Raw genomic sequence first — 9255 nt, 5'->3', positions numbered from 1 at the left:
AGATTTATGGTCTCATTTATGGATAATATGCAAATATCTAAACATTGAAAGAGATAACTTTAGAGTTAGGAAAATCTGGGTTCAAGTTCTGTCTCCAATATATCACACCTTTGTGATCATGGACAAGTGACTTAAACTCTCAGTGACTCCAACTTTTTCTTTTATTTTCTGTTAATAGAATGAGTATATTCTTTTTTACTTCTTACAGTAGTCATTGGATATGCGATATTCGTGGAAAAACAGAACCCTGAAGCAAACCTGTATAAATTATGTTCAGCTCAGTGGGGGCTACAATTCATGATTAGTCTGGAAACAACTAAGCAGCTGTTTTCTTCTGCTTGTAGGTTGCAGCTATTGTAACCTACAAGCAGCTCTTGATTTCAGCTATTGTTTTTCCTGGAGTCAATCATCACAATCCTCCTGCTTGAGGACGATTTGTCTCAATTCCACCAGTCACTAGGGAAGCTGGTGCTTTAGCAGGCAAAGGGAATGCTCTTGCAGATCCTGTCTAGTTTCTCTTGATCTTCTATGGATTGAAGATACTGCTCCTTGTCCTCCTGGGATTCATCCTTCTTCAAGTAAGACTGAGTGGACTTATACTGAGCATAGAAGTTACTCAAATCCAGGCAAAGGATCTTCATCACACACACATAGAGAAGAAGGTTGCCTTTAGAGACTGTTGAGATTGGTGTGATTTCTTCTGATGCAAGTTGGAGAGTTACTTCCATTGATGCTCATTAGACAGGAACCATAGATGCCTTCTCAGCATGATCTTTGGAACATGAATGTGGTGTCCATCTAATTTTAAATTTTGATCAAGGTATGTAGCACCATTGGGCCATTTTTATTCATATAACCTCCATATGTCTGCATTTGGGACTTATCTCCAGGCTTGTGGGGATGCCATTTGTAGATTCTTTGAGATGGGAAGCAATACTAACCACTCCCTCAAATTTGTGATTTCTTTGTGCTCCAAATACAGCCACAACTTCTACTAATGCAGACACAATGAGTCTAGTGATGCAGTCCATCAGTTTTCCAGAATAGTCTGAGGTTAAATGTCTTGAACAAGGCCACACAACTAGTAAGTATCAGAGGTGAGAATTGATTCTAGATATTCCTGACTCCAGCCTCTACTCTCTATCCACTGCCCGATAATTCCTTATTTCTATAATTTTTCATTCCTTTTAAAAATTATTTTGGATTTAAAACTAGAGTCATTTGACTCAAGATAGTAGGGACCAGAAGTGATAAAATGGAGAACTGAGGCCAGATTTTCCACAGAGAAGTACCCAGCACTATCTTAGTAAAAAAAAAAAAAAGACTGGATGCATTTACAGCCTTAATCAGACATGCAATGAGCAGCAGACTTTCTACCCCAGGAGCCTTCCTCTCATCTTCCCTCCTTTTCCACTCCCAAGTAGTACCTAGATCAACAGGTCTTTAACTTCAAGAGGAAAAAAGAAATTTGGTGTTTATTTTTTATTTGCTGAATTGAACAAATTAAACCACAAGGAAAAGAAAAAAATAATAGAACTGAAAGGTGAATTGTTATAGGAAAAGAAGGGGGGAGTGAAAAGTCATATAAGCCAAAGGGCAGAATCCAGGGTCCTTTTGAGTCTGTGAAGAATTGGGCATTTTATTTAATTACATATAGAGATGTTTTTGTAGGGTTAGTTGTGAGGAGAAAGTAGACAAACAGGAAGATGCAATCTTTTTTTTTCTTTAAGCAGAAAAAAAAGCAATACAATGTAATAATTATTGACCCTCAGTATTAACTTTGTTCTCTTGGGTAAGCACATAATTAGGCTGTTCTTTAAAATGCATATTATGTAGCTGGCAGAAGACACTGGCTCAGATCAGTAATTCCTTACGTAGGCAGCTTTTAAAAATGCACATCATGTACCAAAGGAACTTTCCGGTCTATTGGGTAAATATGTATTAAAGTAATTTTTAAAATACTTATGCAACCAATAGACTGGAAGTGGTCAATGGTTTAATGAATAGTCATACATTTTTAAAGGGCATTATTATTTATGCACTGAACTGAGAAGGTCTTTCAGAAACAATGTATATCTGAAGTAATTTCAGGAAAACAGAAGGGATTTTGAAATTTTTCTTATTTTCTTACCTCTTTCCTCCTTATCTCCTTTATTTACCCTACTTGTTAGTGGAGAGCGATCATCAAATCTCATTTTCTCCTGACTAAACACCCTCAGGTGTATAGGATCAGAGATTTAGGCTGGAAAGAATCCATCATCATCTAGTTTGCCACCTTTATTTTACAGATTTTTTTATAGAGGTAAACAATTTTTACATTTTGTAGAAGAAACTGAGTCCCACAGAGATTAAATGAGTTTTGCAAGGTCACAAAATATGAATAGAAGTCCCAGGTCCTCTGAATACAAATCCTGTACTCTTTCAAATGATCTTCAGAACGTAATGATCTTGAGTCCCTTCCTTTTCCTTGTCACCCTTCCCTGAGTATTTTCTAGCTTTTATTGCTAATTTGATATTTCAATGGATCTGTGTTCTATCAATTTTCTTCGTCAGTGAAGATCATGAGTTGCCCACTCTTCCTCATCTTGTGTCATTCTTGTTCATTAAGGTAGTTTTGCATTTCAAAAGTATTAGTGGAACAGGAGGACCATTTATCTCTAATCTTTGCTTGTACTACATGACTAGCCAACTTCTTTTTCTACTCAGTTTTCTCAGTGATATTTTTATACCACTTCCTGGATATAGCTCATCATTGGAAATATGATTTGTTTTACATTCAGCATATGTCCCTCCACAATCCTTTGTGTGACCTGTGACTTTAATTTTTAGGAGATTGTGTTGTTCCAAGGTGGGCAACCATATAGCATTGCCAGTAGAACATTTGTGTTGTGAAGATGTGAGCATCTTGGTATAGTTACAAATCACTATACTGAATTCCAAATTTAATCTACCCTTCTCTCTTCCTCCTCTTCAGTTCTAGGCCTATCTATCTTATTGTCTATCTTCACTGCCTATCCAAAATGCACTCTAATTCTATGGCCTGGATATTCAACAGCTTGCCATTATTCAGACAATAGCTATTTTTTCATACACTTCACTTTTCCTGTATCAATTATTGGGCTGTCTGAATAATTACATGTAAAAGAGGCTCTAGTGGGATGGACATACATATTAACTTTTTATTGAGGAATTTGGGCTTGACTTGCTGAGATGTCACAGCTTCTCCTTGTTGGTTCCTGTGACTGCAGGAACCAAACAAGTGTCAAAGGTGATAGGTCACAGTCTCAGAGGTTAAGTCTTCAGTGCATGATAAGAACTATAAAGCTAGCTATAGCTATCTTTTTGGATAAAATTACTTTGTATTCTGCCTCTTTCTTTTAAAACTTTCATTAATGGGAGAAGGGGGAGGGAATTTTTCTCACTTCTCTTCAGCAGCAATAGTGGCTAAAATTGGAAAACATGATAAAGAAAACTTGATTTTCTAGATGAACCTGAGACAAATAAAATCCTTGACTACATCTTTGGTTTTATGTTTCTTTCCCTAAGCTCAGGTAGTAAAGGGTAATCCTGAGAAATTAATGTTTTTAGCTTTGACATCAACCTCATGAGCTCAAGAATTCTTGAATTTGGAGCAGTTAGGTGGTTCAGTGAATAGAGCACCAGCCCTGGAGTCAGGAGGACCTGAGTTCAAATCCGGCCTCAGACACTTGACATACTAGCTGTGTGACCTTGGGCAAGTCACTTAACCCCAATCACCTTGCCTTCTTCCCTCCAAAAAAAAAAAGAATTCTTGAATTCCTGAGTCTTTGTTCCTTGCAGAATGGGAGGTGTTTCCAGTTATTATACTGCTACTCTCAACAGAAAAGATGAGCACTGACAGGACCTTTTGAAGCTGAACTACAATAATGATGAGGATGATAACCACAGCAATAGTAGCTAGCATTTATACAGAGCATTAAGCTTTACAAAGCATTTTATAAATGTCTCATTTGATCCTCATAATAATCTTGGGAGGTAGGTTCTATTATTGCCCTTATTTTCCAGAGGAAGAATCTTAGGCAAAAAGAGGTTAAATGACTTATCTAGGATGTCATCTACTTTGTTACAAAACTGCCTCATAATGACCAGACCCAGGCCTGGCTGGTCAGAAGATCTAGACTTAGGAGTATCAGGCATAGTACAGAACTGAGGTAAATGCAAAACTTTCTTCTAGCAGATCTGCAAAGTTGTCTTTACCTCTTAGATGACTTAGAAGCATAGAATTGTTGTGATATGTTATAGTTTAAGGCTTTAACTATGAATATGAGCTTATGAACTTTTTGTGTGGCAAATCAGATAAACAGATGTTCTGTAGCTGACATCTATTTTGTAAATAAGTCCCTCTCTAGAAGGGACCTGGTTAATCCTTTGCCGCATACCTAAGATTTATTTTTAAAGGTGGAAACATAGCAAATCAGAGAGAAACCTGGTCCTCTCTCTTTAGGGCCAGGCCACTCATAGGGTGACTCCAACCTATGCACAGAGTCCAAAAATGAAGTCTTTTTCTGGGAAGAACTATCCTTCCCTGAATTATGAATGACATATAATTCATTGAGAAGGTCCTATGGCATTCTGAGTCTTGACAAATCAATAAAATATTATGCAGAAACAAATACTTCTACTATAGATCTCACCATTAATTGGGAATCACCCTTCCATTTAGACCTTCTATAATGCATACTCTATGAGTGGGCTGATTGTATTTGCTTGTTACTTGCCATCTCTCTATTAATAATCAGATGGTCATAGAACAAAGGGTTATCTATGTCATCCCATATATGACATGTGGAATGCTGTCATAGTCAAGAGAGATTTCTTTTTATTTTGGAGGTGGAGAAAGTAGGGCAATTGGGGTTAAGTGACTTTCCCAAGGTCACACAGCTAGCAAGTGTGTCAAGTGTCTGAGGTTGGATTTGAGCTTAGGTCCTCCTGACTCCAGGGCTGGTACTCTATTCACTGTGCCACCTAGCTGCCTGAGAGATTTCTTTTCAAAGGAGAACTTTTATGACTACCTCATACTCTGTTAACTAAAATGCTTAACACAATAGGACTTTAACTTTTGGGTTAAACTTTAGGACTCAACCTTTCAGTCATTTGTGTAACTTTAGAGATGCATTGTAAGCAATATTTTTGTGAAAGCCTGTTTGTCTCCTTATATTTTTTTTTGTCAAGGACACCCTCAAAATGCACATAGATCATTATAAAAAAAAGATTTCATAAAGATGAGAAATTAGGCATAGAACATCTATATTCTCTCCCCCTCCCACTATTACCTTGATATTTTTCCTTCCCTGAGATATTTTATGAAGTTATCCTTAGATACTTTCAAGATTACCTTGCTTTCAGGATAGATTTTCTTGGTATGTACATAATCTGATCCAGTCACTTTTCTCAAACTTAATCTTCCAAAGTGCCATTTCTACTTCTTCACATAATACTTCAGAGACTGAATTGCTAGAGTGCAAATAGAATGCACTGATGAGATAGTGTGACATAATGGGTTGAGTGTTGGATTCTTTGAGTCAGAAGGGCCAGATTTTACATTTTAGCAGTCCTACTTTTAGCACTGTGACCATGGGAAGTCACTTAAACCTCTTTGAGACTTAGTTTCTTCATCTGTAAAATTGGATTAATAATGACTACAGTACCTACCTCAGAGAATCATTGCGAGGCTCAAAGTAGATAATGCTTATGTGGTGAAGGCCCATGTGTTGCCAGACTCCATGTCTCTCCAGGGCTGTCCCTCCACATATTGCATAGGAGTGTTGTGTGGTTTTAAGGGAGGCACAATAGACATCTTTAGCCTTTACTCCCCTCACCCTTTTCCAAGGGAAGCTAATTCCTGCTAGGAAGGAAAACAGGAGATTTGGGTTAAAACTGGGGTCACTGGGCTCTCTTTAGAGAGGGGTATTGAGCCAGAATTATATCTCTCCACTGCTCTAAGTACTATTAGCTTTGGGGTTGCGATTTTTTACTTCAATCTAAATTCTGATCATTGTTTCTTTATTGGGGAGAAGAAAGACCCCCAAGACTGATTTCCAAAACTTGACCCCTTTCCCTCCAAATACCAGTTTCACAATGAACACATATAGTGAATAGCAAAGAAACCCATTTATCCAAATCAAATAGCAAAACTAAAGCAAAACCAAACACAAACAGAAATCAGGGAAAGTATACATATGAGAAGATGTACTTGGTAAGACAGAGTGAAGGAGCTTTACAACTGAGAGTGAGATAACTATTGAGAGAATCTTAGATCTCACCCAGGAGGAAGTTCCGCAAAATCTCATATGTAGCCAGCTGGGGGGGAGGGGTGGGGGTGGGGGAGGAGGGTGGTAAAGAAATGATGGTGACTACAAACTCCTCTCATTCTTGAGTCTTTCCTTCAGTAACCTGAAGGGTGATTGACCTGTACATCTTCTTTCTTGAAGCTGGAAGCCAGAAGGACCCAAAGAAATTTGATATTTGAAGAGAACTGGAAGACTAAATAGCTCTCCTTTCTCCTACTCTCACTAACTCTACCCTGCATGTCACACAGGCACAGGGCATTGATCTCCACCAGTAAGGAGTCTCATACCAATGGACTTTTGGACTGAATTTACACATAAAAACTTACAGCTTTTTAAAGTCATAGAAAATGTCAATTATTATGATTATGAAAATCGATAATTATAGAAATATTTACAAATTAGTTCCATTTCATAGCTATCGTTCTATCAGTTTCACTTTGAATGCCCTTAGTATGATATGATTCATTTTACTAAATGCCAAGTTTTCTTTAAATAAGTTTTTACTTCCACTCCTTTTTGCTATTTTTGGAAGTGATATTACTTACGATCTTCTACCATCTTTCTTCATCACACTCCCAAATGTGTTAGATTCTAATGTGGTGTTGACCTTCCTTGACTGTCATTTCACTCTGTCAATGAGATCAGATGTTTTCTCACTCAGATGGTTTCTAAGTTCCTTTGTCCTCCTTATGGTGATTGGCTCACAGGGCTTTTGTAGTCAATAGTTGTCAGATCTCTGTATTAGTATTTTTTAAAAAAATTATAATTATAAAAATTAATCTAGCATTAACAGTTCATTTGGAAAGGTTGGACTGAAGCTATTGCAATTGTTCACATTTATTCTTTCTTATCATTTGAATCTGTTTTTAATTTTTGTTCTAACTACCCAGTGGTCTGACTATATACACAGATGACGACTTCAGAAATACCTCTTCCATCAGCTGCTGGTCATTTGCAGTTTGTTAAGATATAATTAATTTATCTCATGGTATTTTTTTATTTTTGGTAATTTTGTTTTCTTTTGGTTTTGTGAATTAGCCAAATTCAGTGGTTTCTTTGTTTGTTTTTTTTTTTTTTGGAAGAGAGTATTCATGATTCCTAAGTAGTTTACAAATATTTAAACATTTTTTCTTCAAATATGAGCTTTATTTTCCAATGTTTTTTATCTTTCTCACCTGTGTTCACTTTTGTGGTTTTTTTTTTCTTTTTGGAGGGGGAGGGCAGGGCAATTGGGGTTAAGTGACTTGCCTAAGGTCGCATGGCTAGTGTTAAGTGTCTGAGTCTGGATTTGAACTCAGGTCCTCCTGACTCCAGGGCCAGTGCTCTATTCACTGCACTACCTAGCTGCTCCTTGAGTTTAAATATTAAAGTACAAGTTGATGTGGTTTTGATGTTCTTGTAAAGTTTTTCCACAAAATTTCTCTACCTCCTCATTCTGTGTAGCAGACTTTGTTTCATAAGCTTTGTTCTGAGTTGACCTGTCTTGATTGATGAATGAGTGAGCACAAACTCAACTGGCACTATATTAAGACAGTCCCCAAACTACCAGACAAGATCGAACATATTGTTATCTCCTCACTTGCAACAGTACCTCTGGGTTTGAATGGTAAAAAAAAAAAATAAAAGATTCCATGAGTCTTATGGAGTTAATTCACCTGGCTATGGAATTTCTACCCTGGACTGAGCTGTCTTGATTGGTGAGTGAAGGCAAATTCAATTAAGTAATCAAATTGATACTACTGTAGTATTGTTGTTCCAGGTATGGGAATGCCAATTGACTCCCTATGATCTAATTCCCATTTCTAAGACTGTGAAGATCCTGCCTTCCATAACCACCACTCTCATATATGTGTGGTTCAATTAAAATAAATAAATAATTCATATGAATTGTGTTCTTTTTGCAATTGCAAGGAAAGATGAATGAGTGTCCCGTACAATGATTTTTCTGGTTGCTATTGTGCACATGATTACATTGACTCTGTAAACTCCTTTGTTTACTTCTTCAAGGAAAACCCAGGAGCCATTCTTTCATTTATTGGTAGCATCCTTTTGTTTTCTGTTTTTTCATGTAAAAACATCAATATTAATATGGTTCAGTTCATTTAATAGCATATCAATTTATTGGCACTAGTTAGTTTAATATTTAAATACAGTCTTTATGTGATTCTCAACACTTGTAAGTTCCCTTCCATCATTCCACTACTGTCTCTGTATAAACAGACATTTTAAATTCTCTCATGGATGGCCATTTCCAAAGAATCCATCATTTAGAGGTTAAACTATTGTTGATGAACCTTTTTCTTTTAAAATGATCCACAGACAGTAGACTCAGTTTTTCAAAATCCTTCCTAAAATGTGGTACCCAGAACTGACTGCAACATACCGGATATAGTCTGATTAGTACCAACATTTGTCAAATCATAACTCCCTTTGTCCAGGACACTATGCTTTTCTTTTCTTCAGTATTTTTGGGGTCTCATTTTGTAAGCTGTTGACTCATTTTTCATGATTTTCTTGTATCACTCTCATTTCTGTACCCATTTTTTCCTCTGCTTTTCTTATTTTATTTTCAAAATCCTTTTTGAATTCTTTCATGGTCTCAGACCAATTCCTATTTTTCTTGGGGGCTTTTGATGTAGGAGCTTTGACTTTGTTTTCTTCTGGTTGTATGTTTTGATCTTCCTCCAAAGTTAGATTCTATAGTCTGATTCTCTCCCTCTTCCACCTCCCCCTTCCATTTGCTCATTTTCCCAGCCAGTTACTTGACTTTTTAGTTTTTTGTTAAGGTAGGACTCTTGTTTCCAGAGTGGAGAGTGCACCATCTCAAGCTTCAGGGGTTTTGTGAAGTTGTTTCTAGAGATATTTCTAGGGGCCTATAAATTTTTATTTCTTCCAAGGTTATATGATCAAGGACAGGTATTTACTC

The 9255-nt window shown here is 36.8% G+C and overlaps 1 pseudogene; it reads right to left on the bottom strand.

Annotated features, from left to right (window-relative positions):
- Nucleotides 1-380: 380 nt before the first annotated feature.
- LOC138174921 (succinate dehydrogenase [ubiquinone] iron-sulfur subunit, mitochondrial pseudogene) lies at nt 381-5747 on the bottom strand (annotated as a pseudogene).
- Between the last annotated feature and the right edge of the window lie 3508 nt (nt 5748-9255).

Source organism: Petaurus breviceps, unplaced genomic scaffold (assembly GCF_028583685.1).
Source record: "Petaurus breviceps papuanus isolate PSGF00001 unplaced genomic scaffold, PetGlider_PUasm1.0 76, whole genome shotgun sequence".
Lineage (NCBI taxonomy): Eukaryota > Metazoa > Chordata > Mammalia > Diprotodontia > Petauridae > Petaurus > Petaurus breviceps.
This window is presented reverse-complemented; position numbering and strand designations above follow the sequence as displayed.